The sequence below is a fragment of the Triticum aestivum genome, chromosome 6D (assembly GCF_018294505.1).
Source record: "Triticum aestivum cultivar Chinese Spring chromosome 6D, IWGSC CS RefSeq v2.1, whole genome shotgun sequence".
In the NCBI taxonomy this organism is placed as follows: domain Eukaryota; kingdom Viridiplantae; phylum Streptophyta; class Magnoliopsida; order Poales; family Poaceae; genus Triticum; species Triticum aestivum.
Genome location: NC_057811.1, coordinates 459,683,224 through 459,699,425, shown reverse-complemented (window position 1 = coordinate 459,699,425; position 16,202 = coordinate 459,683,224). Strand labels below are relative to the sequence as shown.

The following is a 16,202-nucleotide window of genomic DNA, read 5'->3' as shown; positions in this document are numbered from 1 at the left end:
TCAATATTTTCAGTAGCTTCTCAAATCCTTTGTCAGGCACACCATTCTCTGCCTTCCACTGCAGCAATTCCAGTACGGTACCGAGCTTTGTGTTGTCATCTTCGCAATTGGGGTACAAACCTTTTTTGTGATCCTCTAACATGCGATCGAACATGAGCTTCTCCTTTTGATTTTCGCACTGTTTCCTTGCATCAACAATGACCCGGCAGAGATCATCATCGGGCACATCGTCTGGTTCCTCTCGATCTTCAGCAGCTTCCCCCGTTGTAGCACCACCGTATTCAGGGGGCACATAGTTATCATCGTCCTCTTCTTCTTCGCTGTCTTCCATCATAACCCCTATTTCTCCGTGCTTGGTCCAAACATTATAGTGTGGCATGAAACCCTTATAAAGCAGGTGGGTGTGAATGGTTTTCGAGTCAGAGTAAGACTTCGTATTCCCACATATAGGGCATGAACAACACATAAAACCATTCTGCTTGTTTGCCTCAGCCACTTCGAGAAAATTATGCACGCCCTTAATGTACTCGGGGGTGTGTCTGTTACCGTACATCCATTGCCGGTTTATCTGTGTGCATTATATATAATTAAGTGTGTCAAAAACCATTACAGAACATCATGAATAGATAATTAAGTGACCAAATTAATAGAAGTTCATCATCACATTAAAACCAAAGTACATACATAGTTCTCATCTAACAACATATAACTCTCCAGAGCATCTAATTAATTAAACCGTACATTGAAACTATGTAAAACGTTTCAATGCGAAAACAAATGCGATCATAATCGCAACTAGGTAACAATTGATCCAACGGCATAATGATACCAAGCCTCAGTATGAATGACATATTTTCTAATCTTTCTAATTTTCAAGCGCATTGCATCCATCTTGATCTTGTGATCATCGACGACATCCGCAACATGCAACTCCAATATCATCTTCTCCTCCTCAATTTTTTTATTTTTTCCTTCAAGAAATTGTTTTCTTCTTCAACTAAATTTAACCTCTCGACAATAGGGTCGGTTGGAATTTCCGGTTCACATACCTCCTAGATAAATAAAATCTATGTCACGTTGGTCGGCATAATTGTCATAAACAATAAATGAACCAAATAGTTATAAAGATAATATATACCACATCCGAATCATAGACAGGACGAGGGCCGACGGGGGCGGATACCAAAACCATCGCACTATATAATAAGAAGCAATAATAAAAGTAAGAAAATTATGCAAGTATCTATCTAAACATACAAGTAAGAATTTTTTTCCTTTCAGAAAGAAGATAAGAACAAGAGGCTCACCACGGTGGTGCCGGCGACGAGATCGGCGCGGGCGATCGACGGCGGTGAAGACGGAGACGGGACGCGACGGACCGCTAAACCTAGACAAATATTGTGGAAAATGGAGCTTGGAGGTTAAGCTTGGAGAGGAGAAAGCTTAAGTAGTGTGGCTCGGGCATTCCATCGAACACCTCATGTGCATAGGAGGTGAGCTAGAGCACCACAAAGCCCTCCCCTCGCCGGCCAGAAAAACATAGCAGTGTGGAGTGCTCTGCTCGCCGGCGAGGGGGTATATATAGGCATCACATTGGTCCCGGTTCATGGCTGGAACCGGGACTAAAGGACACTCATTGGTCCCGGTTCAAGCCACCAATCACGACCAATGATGATGGGCCAGGAGCGAGGCCCTTTGGTCCCGGTTCGTCCCACCAACCGGGACCAATGCCCACACAAGGCCCCGCAGGCCCCCTGGCCTCACGAACCGGGACCAATGGGCCCATGGGTCCCGGTTCGTGACTGAACCGGGACTAATGGGCTTATCTGGCCCGAACGTAAGCCCTATTTCTACTAATGTCTAAAGTGTCTGACACAAATCTTGCTGTCCGCTCGGACGGCGAGAAAGACTAGCCTCGCCACCCAAGAAGACAACAAGAATCTACGCCAAAGCTTGATGCATTCCACTATGGTGAAAAAAAATTGAGTAGAATTGGAGCCCCACACCACCGGTCGCCCGAGCAGGGTATCTTTGCCTACTTGCCTAGTCTGTTCTGAGTTGGCTACATTATTACATCAGCACCAAAATAGCGCGAGCTTATGGGTAGCATGTAGTCGGTGAGTTGGCGCTCCAGCAGGAGCAGCTCCGGGGAGAGCTGGACAGCCATGAAACTGAGAATGCTGCGTCGCTGTTTCTTGCTGTTGTCGTGATTGGCTACCCAGAGGCAAAACCTACCACCTCCATAGTACCCGACCTGGGCCATTTGCCCGCATGTTCCATATCCAGCACGCCACAGCTGCTTAGCAGGATATGTTTCCGGCCAGGTCGCGACGACCGCTGGCGGACTGGCGTCCATGTCGACGGCGCAGAAGGGATTCTCATTGTCATACTTATCTAAAGCACGGAAGCCGAAGAGCAGCCGCCGGCCGGTGCCGAGGAAGTCCGAAACTAGCACGCCCCTCCGGTAGATGGGCAGCTCCCAGGCGCCCTCCGCACGCCACCGGCGGCGCCCCGTGTGATAGGAGTAGGTGCCCTGGTACCGCACGGATACCCAGACGCGCGCACCCGACACAAAGTAGGCCTTGACTTCCGCCCGGCGGCAGGCGAGGCCCGGCGGGTCCGGGACGGCGCTCCAGGCCCAGCGGCTGCTGCCGCCAGGGCTCGGCTGCTGCTGGAGAGCCTCGAACTGGGGTCCCGAGTCGTATTCGGGGTAGGCGGTGATGGCGAAGAACATGCGGCGGCGCACGGGGACTAGGAAGAACACGAAACGCTTAGGGGAGATCATGTCGGGGCCGCGGGTGAAGGCGGCGCCGTCGTAGAGCAGGGTCCGCCCGTTGGCGCCGATGCCGGCAATGAGGTCGCCGCACGGAGAGTCCGAGAACACCATATACTCATTGGAGTGGATTCTCTTAAAGCAGGCGACGGGGTCGGGCAGGCTGAGCAGCGGCAGCGGCGGCGGCGGGCAGTCGGCGTCGGCCTGGGGCTGGGGCTTCTCCTGGGAGGAGAAGAGACGGTTGAGGTCGAGGCTGAAGAGGAGGTAGCCTCCTTCACCGTCGTCCGGCGCCGCCACAAACAGCCGTGTGCGGTAGCGCTGCGCGGCGGCCATGGCTCGATCGATCGACTCCACGTTCAATCGAACGATCTGCAAACAATATATAAATCGTTTCTTTCCAGAGTCCGCCTCCGGATTGGACACAAAATAGTTGGCATAATTATCGAAGAACTACTAGGATTAGGATCCCTATATATCGTACGTTCCGTCGGACCAGCGCGACGCCAATCAACTAGTCTCGTTGGATTAGCGCTTTGAACGTGGACCCTCTCGCATAAGATAATACAAACACAATGACATCAATTCGCAGGCAATGTGGTGCCCGTCGTTGGATCAAGCGCATGAATCTTGGTGCACAATGAAGCATCAAGATAAACAAACACAATAATCACACATCCGAAATCCGTCTCTTTTTGTACTCTGGAAAGAGATGAGTACATATCGATCAAGTTTTTTCACACAAAGGGTTGATTTTATGGACACAAAATAAAGCATCAAGATAATACAAACTAAATGAGCACAATGAGCACACACCCGGCCTCTACATAGATATGATGCACACGAGCAACACAAACACACATAAAAAACACGCCGACAAATAACAACGTCATAAAAGATCAAGGTTATGCCTAAGCGAGGGAAAGGAGAAAAACTCCGAAGCGATCAAATCCGCGATCAACAAACTACATCAATGACCATATTCGCACCAAACATCTCATGACACCACAAGTACGACAAGATTTTTCAATGGCAACGCCTTCAGAAAGGGAGCGATGCTTAAGCGTTGTTGTCACCAGATCCAATTATCAAAGGCCAGATTCTAGGTTCTCACCCTGAAGAACCAATTTGAGCATATCTGAGCAATGCCTTTAAAAAGGTAATGATGTAAAAACATCATCACTGTCAGGTATGACCTAGGTTTTCACCCTGGAGCTCGAGACCGGGTGCACGAGTAGCACCAACCTCGAAGTCCATCATGTGTTACTGCAATCAATGTTTTGCGATCCCAGCATCTACATGCGATGACCCGCCCTCCTTGCACAATTATACCCTCTGCGTCAAGCCGTGGTCCAGACATTGCATCTCATGGCCCAAGGCAAACACCAGATCTGGAGGGAGAAACCCACATGAAAACCTTTCGGTGATCGCCGCATTCCACAGCGAGGCCACAGCTGTAGGCTGGAGTGGTCACCAGACGGATCAACAACGATGATGAAGAACACCACTTCTGATTGCTCTCTTGCCGAAGAGACCCCTATTGAGGCCCGTCGGCCCCGAGGCCGACATGGCTGGATCTAGGAGTACAAAAGGCAGATTTTTTGGCGAACAGGAACCAAGGCGCCACAGACCTCCTCGCTGCAGCACCCATGACCCTAGGCCGACCATCCCGGCAGCACCAACAAGGTGCGCCGCAGTCTTCTAGCCACGAATCTCGAGCGGAGCCACCTCGTCGGATCAGCAGGGTGGCGCCGCCAAACCGGCGGAAGCCCCACGACCCACATGCCTTCGATCCTCATCTAAGGCCTCTGCCACCGCACCTCCGAAGGACGATCTCTTGCGGGCGCACGCGAGCAACATGGGACATCGTGGCGGGGGGCATTGACCTCGATGCCTGTGCAGCCAAGGCCGTCGGCCAGAACCAGAGGCTCCCGCTAGCTGCGAAGCCGGCGATGCACCATCACCTGAGGCCGCCACCATGATTTCAGAGCCCCCCGCAGAAGGACGGTGCAACCAGATCCTCACTGCAACTATCACCGGCGGTCCTGTGGCGAGGCGATGGCGACGAGTGAAAGGGGAGCGGGAGAGAGCGCCGGCGATGGCCAATGACCCCCCACCCCCCGATTCGCTCCTACAAGAGCGACGCGGGGTCGGTCGGGTAATCCTATACGGTTGTCGCCAATGCAGTTCACCTGAATGTCCAAAAACATCATCTGTCAACCAGATCTCAAGATGTAGTGCTACAAATGTGGCATCCTTCCTTTCCCATAATTAGCTAGAAAAACAACGCATGCATATGGCAGCAAGATAAAGCCGGGCAACTTCACTAATTAATCATCATAAGTGCCATCATATATACAACATTTTATTGTAATGTACAAAGAAAGAACAATTCACGGAAATTACAATATAACTTGATAAGCAGCAAATTAAGTAGCTCGGTGGCATCCCTGCCGAAGTTTCGTGAAAAAAAAAAGACATCTCCCCTTTTGCATTATACAAGGGCGGTCTGACGTGCCTGAATCGCTTGTTAAACAAGATTGATTGATTGATTTCTTAGTTAAGGCACATGTTGTGCCACACACACCCTACTTTGAATAGAGGTGGAGTAGCACTGGCACACAATCTATGCAATACAGTTTGTACACAAATAGTTGGTCAAATTACATAGCTAACAAATAAAGATATACTAACAACCTCTAATAAGTTATACTCTTACTTTGAGTAAGGGTTTGATTGGTGTTCTGTTGATTTGCTCTCTCCTTTTAGTCTTTCCTGACTGATATCTTCTAGCTTCAAACAAGATTCCCTCTGCGGCTTCCATCATCCATGATTAAACACCTTTCCGTAGGGACTAGGGACCAAGCAACAGTAATCAACACCTCAGCGCCATCAAGGGAACATTTCTCCTGACTTATGTTGCAAAATTTGGTCATGAAACTAACATGACCCCATGTAGCGATATCGCCAGATTTGGAGTAGGCTTGTATCTCAACGCCCAATTCTCCTCTGGTTCCTACAGAGACAACTTGCCTCCACACATGCAGGTAACCATCAAAACCTTTCAGTTTTGCTCCATCTTTTGAATCAAGCAGCACAATTTGGCTAGACGATCGAGGGATTAATAATACGAGCAAGTCCAGCATCAGTGTTTACAATTTCACCTGATAGCGAGGAGCAAGCAACTCGTGCACCATATTCAAAAGGCCATGACCCTTTCACAACTTGGATACCCAAGATAGTGGCCTGGACCGTTTGAGCAACTCGCTGCAAACATAACTCAAGTGTGCAGCGAGAGTTCTTATAGCAAACTGTAGATACACCATGACCAAATCCTCCATTGCAATCGCGTGCACATCTGATCAATGCTTCATCTTGAGACTGTGTTGTACCTTTTACTTTCAGTTGGATTTCAAATTCGACCGTGTCCGAACACACAATTGCACGGGTTGGCCCAGTCAATCGCAAAAAAGGATCCTGCAAGCACCATCAGTGAATATATTTTAATCAACAAGAGAGGACTAAGGTAGGGGGGCACACAATCTCAAAAGGAAAATCAAAAGATAGTAGCAATACATACATCATGTTTCAATTCCTGGGCCTGGCTCCTAATGCAGGAGAAGAGAATGTTGCGGTTGTGATCCACGATGTCACGGGCAGCAACCACGCCATACACAGACAATGGCCACTTAAGGCCACCAGCTATTTCCGGGAGCTTGATGGAGAAGATCTGCAAGGTCTCCGGGGTTGACCCGGCACTATTGGTTGGGATGCGTCCGGGGGTGTAGTGTGTATATTGCATGGAACTCAACGCAGCTGTAGAAAGGTGAAGCATGTGTCAATCAATAAACAGCAAATTAAGTACAGTACACAGCTGGGGTGATCTGGCATGCATGACCTATAGTACTAGCTAAAGTAAACGATGCGATTTGTTAGTTACTATATACTCACTTTGGTCTATGAAGAAACCGCAGGTTCTGCTCCATGCAGACTCCCAGTAACTATGTACGTAGCGAATCTCTCCGCCTCATGAGCCATCTCCTCGTCGGCACCGTCCGGACGCATGGGCGTTTGCGTCTCCGTACTCGCTGGTTTGCCCTCCATCGTCTCACTCCACTGATCGATCGCGGGGGCGGGCGGGCTTTTCGTTCCGTCGATCGAATACACAAAACTGAGGCGGCAGCGGCGGCGGTGGCGAGAGGATACACGTGCTCTTGTTCTTTGACTCGTAAGTACTTATAGGTGGGAGCTGCAGAGCTGGGGGTCACCTCGATGGGACTTGGAGTCGGGGTCGGCTACAAACTTATCTGGAGGCCGGCCGGTTCGATTGATTTTAGTAGTTTCCTTTTTTCGTGGAATAGACACCCTCTGACCGAATCTACTCCGGTGTCTGGACTCTGGAGTCAGTTATAGGCGCAAGCTAGGTTCTTCTCGATCGGAGTCCGAGTCGGTTACAATCTGGAGGCTGGTTAGTTTGACTTTTTTTTTTTGGAAAAACCGCCAGACCCACAAGCATGCGTACGTACAGTATGTCACACCAGCGCCAATTCGGGGAAAAGAAAAGATGCCCGCACCAAGCAAACTGAAATCTCCCACAGCCCAAACCACACCACCATAGACACAGTTTCATCGACCTACCCTAAGAGCATCTACAACCGGCCACCCCAAACCGTTGCCAAATGTCTAGACGGACGGCCTGGTCACTGATCGGTCGTGAAAAACCAAACCCAGCCGGGCGTTTTAAACCGTCCTCAAACATCCGGACTATCCGGCGTCCCTCATATCTAGTTCAAATTTGGCGGCCCGGGCGTGTCCGCCACGTCGGCTTGGCCCAGCCTAGCCCACGCGTGCCTCACAAATATCCTCATCCGGAAAACCATAGACCGCAGTCCACTTCAGTCCCCTCTCTGGACAATCCACTTCCGATCCCCGAACCCATTCAATGGCGGGCGACCAAAGCAGCGCTAGCCCTGGTGGGGATTCCGGCTACGACGACGACTGGGCAAGCATGATGCGCGAAGCGGAGCACGGCGGTGTGGAGGAGGTCGCCCTCCGCATTGAGTTGAGGCGTTCGCAGCTCGACCAAGGCGGACCCGGCAGTGGCGGTTCTACTTCGCCAGCGCGCGACAACGTCGCCGGCCCGTCCTGCCCAGCGGCAGCTCTGGCCGCTCCGCTCCTTCAGCTCTGCTCCGGAAGTGGTACCCGGCCACCGCTGGGTCCCTGTGCCCTTGCCGGGGCCGACGGGCACGAGCAGCCTAACGTGAGCGGCAACGGGCGAGGGAGAGGGCGGCGGCGGGGGAGGGGATGTTCGCGCGCCGGTCGATCCCGAGGCCACGCTCCTCGCATCGGACCTTCGCCGCTTTCTCACAACGACGGAGACGGATGCGCGACATCTACGTCGTAAGAATGCCAAGGCGCTCCGACTCGCCATCGAGTTGTCGGAGGGCGAGGCAAACAAGAAGGCGGCGACGAAGGCAAAGACGGACCGCCATGCGAAGGAGCAGGACCGCCTGCTCCGCAGGCTGTTGGGCAAAAGGTGCAACTCCGACTCCAGCCTGATGGACGGCTCCACCTCTAGCTCGGTCGACGATGCACCTTCGAACGTCGATGCCTACGTGGAGGAGGGGCACAGCCGCGCCTACAACCCGAAGGGGAAGGGGCCGGCGAGGAAATGGTGATTTCCTCCACTTCCACGTTTATTTATGTTTTATCTATGTTCTAAGTATTTGTAGTATGAATTTGCACTGTCCACCGATGAACCTTCAATGAACTTTGTGCTTTTGTCCGGCGATGCAATGATAATCCGGCTAGTTGATTGTGTTTATAAGTAGCATTGCATGGGTGGCATGGGCTTGAGGTTTCGGATATGAGGGACGCAGGTCTGGAAGCCAACAGATGAGGCGTGCCCGGTTAGTACCCGCGGACGTGTCCTCCTCGGCGGGCGTTTGAGGGGCCGGATTTGCCATGTCCGGCTATAGATGCTCTAAGCCTTATACAAATGCCTGCGCGTTGGAACGAAAAACATTATTATATTCGTCCCATGCCTCCTTATTTCCGTCCATCCTCGTCTCCTCGTCCTAGTTGGCCATCAACTTCTCCACACGCTTCTCTATCTTGGCCCCCGAGACCTACGCCCTATTGTCCTCCTCCTCACCCACGGAGCTCATCCAGTAGACCCCGGACAACGAGCTTCTTCACATTCATCAATGCAGTCATATTGGAATGTGATGTTTCGTTGTGTAAACTGCCAGACAGAATAGAAGGGTATATAGCTGTCATGGTCAGAGTAAATAGCATAAAACTACTAGTTTACAGGCTTTGGTTCCAAAAAACTACCACTTTTTAATTTTTCTCAGAAAGCTACCGAACGCGCGGTCCGCTGTTTCAAAAAACCCAAACCTGCGGTGACTAGCGATTTAACCCGTTTTCTGACGGACCGGGCCCATCTGTCAGCCCACGTGGCCACGCGCGCTCACGGCGCGGCCGTTAACGGCCGTTAGCCGACCAGCCCGGTCGGAACTGGGTTAAATAACCGCTCGGTCGGTCGGGCGCTCTCGTGCTCGCTCGCTCACTCCCCTGCTCTCACTCCTCTGCTCCAGTACGAGCTCGCCGCCGCTCGCCGTCTTCGAGGCCGGTGGCCGTCGACCTCCTTGCCGCAATGCCTTCCTGGAATGACGAGGAAACCAGCTCGGAGGAGGAGTGCGAGGTTGTCAGCATGGACATGGGACTTATGGTAAGTTCTTTGCCACCTAGGGTTAGGGTTAGGGTTAGGTGCTAGTAGCCCTAGGCTCTAGCCATGGATGTTGCTGAGTGTAGTGTTGTTGTTGTGTGTGTGATACTGTTCTTGATTAGTGAGGGTGGGGTTTGATTGTAGGATTGAGGTAACCTATGGTTCATCTCTGTACAGTGTTAGGGTTCATGCTGATTTGGAGATTTTTTAGTGATCAGGTTTAAAGAACAGTGCTTGTTGATTCTGGTATTGAGTGGAGATTGAAACCAGTGTTTGTTGGTTATTATGGTTGCAGGAGGAACGAGACACCACTGTGGAGCCCCTTTTCTGTAGCCAACTTGAGCTTGCTCATCCCAAGTGCATTCTGCACCAACTGAGGCCTATTAAGCGTGTTGCTTTTGAAGGGCCTGTAACAGGAAGGCGTTTCTATGGCTGCCCAGTCCAGGTTAGATGCCCATTAAGTTTTATGTTATGGATGTTCAGTGATGTTTGATATGATGCAGCATTTTGTTTGATATGACAGTCACATATGTATTTTTGTCACTTTGGTAACTTAATCATGGCATTGTAATAACTTATCATATCTCATTTATGTTATTCATAGTTAGAAAATCTCAAGTTTATCAAGTAGGTTGTAGAGTGGGGCCATAGTCTTATCACATTTACAAATGCAGGAAAATGGTGTGAATTGTGGTGTTGTAGAGTGGGTTGATGGGCCTTGGCCAACTGTTCTTCAGAGATGTTTGTGCAAACTATGGGAGATGTTCCATGAGCAGAACTTTGGAAGGGTACAGGACAAGGAGAAGTTTGAGAAGGAGTTGGCCAGGCTTAAGAGTGAACATGAAAGGGAGTTGGCCAAGCTTAGGACTGAAAATGACAAGCTTTGCATTGAGTACACCAAGCTTGTTGATGATGTATCCAAGATGTTTGATTGGCAGGATGGTAGGGTGGACAAGAAGGTGTACCAGAAACAAGTGGAGGAGGAAGAACTTGAGAAGAAGAAGAAGGAGTTAGATGAGAAAGCTATGTTGGAGGTGCAGATGGAAAAGCTCAAACTTGCAAAAGAGCAGAGGTGCATTTTGCAGAGCCAAGCTGATATCATCAAGAACACCAGGAAGGCTATGAAGGCTGTTGAAGTTGACAGAGATGTTCTTAAGAAGGAGAAGGCAAAGCTTGAGCTTGTGGTTGCTGAGCTGCTGAAAGAAGGGTATGGCAGCAAGGAGAAGTTAGAGCAAATCAAGGCCATCCTTGAGTCTTGAAGCTTGATCTTGGTGAAGTAAGTACATCCAAAGGCCTTTATATAAGGATGTGGCCTGGCATGACTGCAAGTGATTATGGGTGTACATTTTGGGGGAATGTGAAGTTTAACCTAGTGCAAGAACCTTATTTCCTATGTTGTTAAGTTGTAATGGATCACCTATTAAGTAGTGCAAATGGATCTCTTATGCTACTAAGTTGTGGAAATGTAGAATGTATGCTATTAAGTGTTCAACTTGATCTTATATCTTTTATATGTTATTTGTTAGCCTACTAATATTATTTCTGTGGGTATTTGGGCTTATTGGCCCACTAGTCTTTGACCAAATGCAACCCTAGGCCTGCTAAACCCAACCCCATCCATCTATCAATATAAACCCCTCCCCACCCCCACCCTTTCCCAGTTACTCCACCAGCCGCCACCCAAAAGAAAACCACAGATGGATCCTGACATGGGAGATGTCACAGAGGAAGAGGGGGAGGCTGTGGAGGTTAGGACAGCAGCAGCAGCACAGAGGAGGAGGAGGAGGCGCAGGCAGAGGGCACTAGAGGCGGCCCAGGATGAGCAGCAAGAGGAGTTCAACCGCCGACTCTCCGACAAGGTACTGGAGATGTGCAATGATGAAGAACTAGAGCTGGTTTTCACTGGCGGCAGGGGAAGGTCATTCATGGAGATAATTAGGTGGGCAAGGATGAGGGCAGTCATGGCTCCTCATCCAGCAACTAGGGCCAAGTGGGTCCGTTTCTTTGAGCGCTATGACTGATATTTGTGAGATTTGGATGTAATCTATCTTTCTAGCTATCTGTAAGTCAATTTGAGAGATAGTTTTGGTAGTATTTGTGAGATTTGGATGTAATCTATGAGACTATCTTTCTATCTATGTAACATTTGGATGTTTCTGAATAAATGTATGCATTTGGATGTTTCTGAATAAATGTATGCACTTGGTCAGCAGCACCATCAATTTATCAAGTGTTGAATCCACATATAGATAAAAGTTGCAGACAAGTGCAGAATCCACATAAAGTACCATATTACAAACCAAATCAAACAGTACAACATCAAGTACTTAGTGAGGCAGTGTTATGACAAACCAAATCAAACAGTGCACTTGCATACAGAGTAGTTCAACCACTTCAGCTAGTTACCTACACAAAAATATTAGTTAGAACTATTTTCCTACAAATGAAATGAATGTAACAATGCAATGAATGTAACAATGGAATGAATGGACATACCTGGTGCTTGTTCAGCCTCATCTGGAACTTAGGTTTCAAAGGGACACCACAATTGTTGATCCTGTGCCCTTGCTTCTTGCAGTTGCTACATGTCACTGTACCAATCCTAGAAGTATCCTTTTTAGCTGGCACCTCAAACAGGCCTTTCCTCCTGGCAGTTTGTTTTTTACCTTTCTTTTCTCTAAAAACAGGTGGAGAAATATCATCACCAGGTGTATGAGGCCAATGGTCAGGACCTGGCACAGGGAATATTATGTGCTTATATGTTTCACAATACATGGGTTTCTTGAAGAAAGCAGAAACATAGTCTTCAGGGTGTATCTTCACTTTCGGCATTGCAGCAATGGCATGACTACAGGGGACAGCTGTCATGTCCCACCTCCTACAGTCACAGGTCTCATTGTTCAAATTAACACAATATGTGTTTTCAGAGCTACTAGTGACCTGCCATATTCCTGGCCCTGCCATGTATGCTTCACAATATTTAGCCCACTTCTTCCCCTCTTCTAAAATCTCTGAATAAGTAGGTGTGATTTCCCATCTGCATGTCTCTGTCTTCTCTCTGATCTTCTGAAACTTAATCATCAGCTTTGTTCTTATGCCCTCTAACATAGTCCTGATTGGTTTCTTCCTAACATCCAATATCATTCTATTGAAAACCTCACTAAGGTTGTTTACTAACAGGTCTGTTTTGCATACAGTGTCCATTTTATACCTAGCCCATGTATGCTCTGGTATCTGTGACAACCACTGCCAAGCTTCTAAACTTTCTTTTTTCAAATTCTCCATGCCTAAATCATGTCCATGTTTGGTAAAGGAATAGGCAGCCTGATCTAAATGTTTCTTAAGTTCCTCTCCTCTGAAACCAGCAGATTGAAAATTGGCATAAATATGTCTAAGACAAAACCTTTGTGGAGAATCAGGGAATACATCATCTATTGCATTCAACAATCCCTGTTCAATGTAGTGTAATCTTAAGTGTTACTACTTAATAACATTTTACTCATGGCAAATGTAAACACTAGGTTCAGAAAAATACCTTCTGCTTGTCAGACATAATTGTGTATTTGCCAAACTTATTGCCAGTTCCAATGGCTGTTCTCAACTGTGTGAGAAACCATGTCCAACTGTCTGTCTCTTCCTTATCAACAACACCAAAAGCTATTGGGAAGATGTTATTGTTGCCATCCCTCCCTGTAGCTGCCAATATCTGCTGACCAGTGCTTAGCTTGATGAAGCAACCATCCAGACCTGCTAACATGATAACATGAGTGCCTAAGTACATCAATGTTTACAAATCATATAAATTTCTGAATACTTACCTATAAATGGCCTGCATCCATTCAGAAAACCCTCCTTGCATGCAAACAAGCAGTAAAACATATAGTGAAACCTTGGGGTAGGAGCTGGGTTAAGTGGGTCCTCATGTGTTGTTACTATGCACCTACTGCCAGGGTTAGTATCTAGCACACACTGCAGGTAGTCCCTTATTCTGTGATACTGGAGTTTGTGATCTCCTTGCACAACCTCTACTGCTTGCTTCCTTGCCCTATATGCCAAGCTTTTAGGCACATGCACACCAAACTTCTTCTTTGTGTATGACATAATTGTGTCAACACCAGCTCCAGGGTTGGATCTGACTGTATCCTCACAAACCTTAGCAACCCAATTGACTGTCACCTTTGTGTTCTCTCCACTTGCTCCACAAGTGTGATCCAGGTTCATCTTCTTGATACTGAAAGTTGCCTCATGAGCTATCTTGGAGGCAACTATGTAAAACTCACAACCATGTTTTCTCTCAGAGCACCAAGCAATAACCCTAGTTGGTTCATTTCTGTGATACTCAAAATTCCTAAGAGTCCTCACATGAAAATTTCTAAGTGCTTCTCTGAACTCAACTACATTTTCAAAGCACAAATGCATTGAAAACTGCTCATGTGCATCAGGCCTTTTTGGATCATACCATCTCCTCTCCTTCTTCTGCTTCTTCCTACTCTTTCTTCCAGATGGCAGCCTTGGTGCATCCTCTTCATCACTTATGCCAAAATCACCTGGAAAACAGTACTCATCAGCTTCAGGGACATAATCTTCAAACTTGTTGTGCTCAGGCTCACTGTGAGACTTGCTAGTTGGGCCAGGTTTTCTAACTGGCTTAAGCTTTTTGGCAGCAGGATCCACTACTTCTTCATCTTCAGAAACTATTGGTTCTTCCTCCCAAAACTCAGAAGGTTCTGAGTTAGCTGCACAATAGTGCTCTGCAGTATCAGTGCCAGCCTCATCTTCACCCCTACACCAAGCTTTGTAAGAAATTTTCTGCCCTCTGTAATCACCCCTAAAGAACTCAAAATCTGAAGATGATTTGTCATCTTCAACTTCATCTTCTTCCTCTGGTACATCTTCTTCCTCTGGTACATCTTCTTCCTCTGCTACATCTTCTTCCACTGGTACATCTTCTTCTTCTTCATCTGCTTCTTCTTCTACATCTTCTTCTTCCACAACTGTTTTCCCCTTGTTCAAATTGCTGCTTTGCTGTGTGTTCATGTAGGGCTCATCAGGGGTTAAAGATGGAAAGCTAGCATTAGAGGCAGGGTACATAACACCTTCTTGTGAAACTCTGTAAACAACAGGTTCACCAACATGATCAATGGGGATCTGTTCCTCATCAGCTGGGCTTGGATCAGTAGCTTTTCTGACACTGATGTTCAGTACCTTCTTATCAACAAATAAGTCAAGCATTTCCTCTAATGCCTCCTCACTATCCAGGGCCTCCACACCCTCCAGCCCCTTTCCCTCTTCCTTTACATAAGTCAGAAATGCATCCATGCCATAGCCCTCCAACTCAACCAATGCTAATATGGTCAGATAACTGATATCTGAGGAAACTGAATACTTTTTCTCCATATTATCTATTCCTTGAAAATGTAGCCTCAAGTCCCAAATCTCATCATCTAAGCTGTAGGATTAAATTGACAAACAATTATTTTTTAAGTCACTGAACATTACTGAACATTACTGAACTTTCTTCAGATATCAAGAACATCTATGCACTGACCAAATGAACTAACCAAATGCACTTTCTTCTACAGTAGCATGCCAAGAACAAACAATTACTAACCCTAGTTCTAATTTGAACTAAAGCACACGGAAATTTTAACTAAAGCTTGGCATATAGTTACCAGAACTAATTTGAACTAACCAGAAACATTGACCAGTGCTTACCTCACTCCACCAAAGGACGACGCCCAATGGTGGCCGCCTGCTGGATCAGTGTGGATGCGCTTCGCCACTGCCCTAGCCGCGCGGACTTCTGGATCTGAGCTCGCCGGATCCACATGAGCTGCGGGCGGTGATGGCTGCTGCGACCGCTGCGCCGGGAAGCTCGAGCTGCCTAGCCATTTGTCCACCTCTGAGTGTCCACCGCCCTCCTGGCCGGTGCCGCCTTGCCTCAATAGCTCGCCGCCGACGACATTTGGCTGCGCCGCCGCCATCGCCCACCTAGGTCACCGCGGGGGAGAGGAGGGGGAGTGAGAGAGTGTGTGGCCGACCGCCCACTTTGGTTCCGACCGGACCCGGGTCGGCTAACGGCCGTTAACGGCTGCGCCGTGAGCGCGCGTGGCCACGTGGGCTGACAGATGGGCCCGGTCCATCAGAAAACGGGTTAAATCGCTAGTCACCGCGGGTTTGGGTTTTTTGAAACAGCGGACCGCGCGTTCGGTAGCTTTCTGAGAAAAATTAAAAAGTGATAGTTTTTTGGAACCAAAGCCTGTAAACTAGTAGTTTTATGCTATTTACTCGTCATGGTCATTGCACACACAAGATGGTGTGGGTATAATATAGTAAAAAAAGAATAGAAGAGCCATGGAAGTTTCTTGTTGTTTTGATTTGTGAACGTTCATGACTACTTAATTACCACTTATATACACAGCATGTCGCACGTCCTCTTTTAATTATGTGAAAATATATTCAATGATGAATCTAATATTGGCGTTGATTTACTATTGTAGATGCTAATATATTTTTAATAATAAACTTGATCAAAATTTACAAAGTTTGAGTTAAGGTAAAACTAATATATAGAGTAACAAAAAAGGAGGGAGTACATAAATACTACCAAACTCCAATAAACCACATGGAAATCAGTTGGTGTTCTCTTAATTTTGCCACTCCTTTTAGCCTTCCCCACTACTGATCTTCCACCCTCAAGCT

At 47.9% G+C, this 16,202-nt stretch overlaps 1 pseudogene; it reads right to left on the bottom strand.

The window, feature by feature from the left end:
• Positions 1-5,090: 5,090 nt before the first annotated feature.
• Positions 5,091-7,087, bottom strand: LOC123141995 (uncharacterized; annotated as a pseudogene).
• Positions 7,088-16,202: the final 9,115 nt, after the last annotated feature.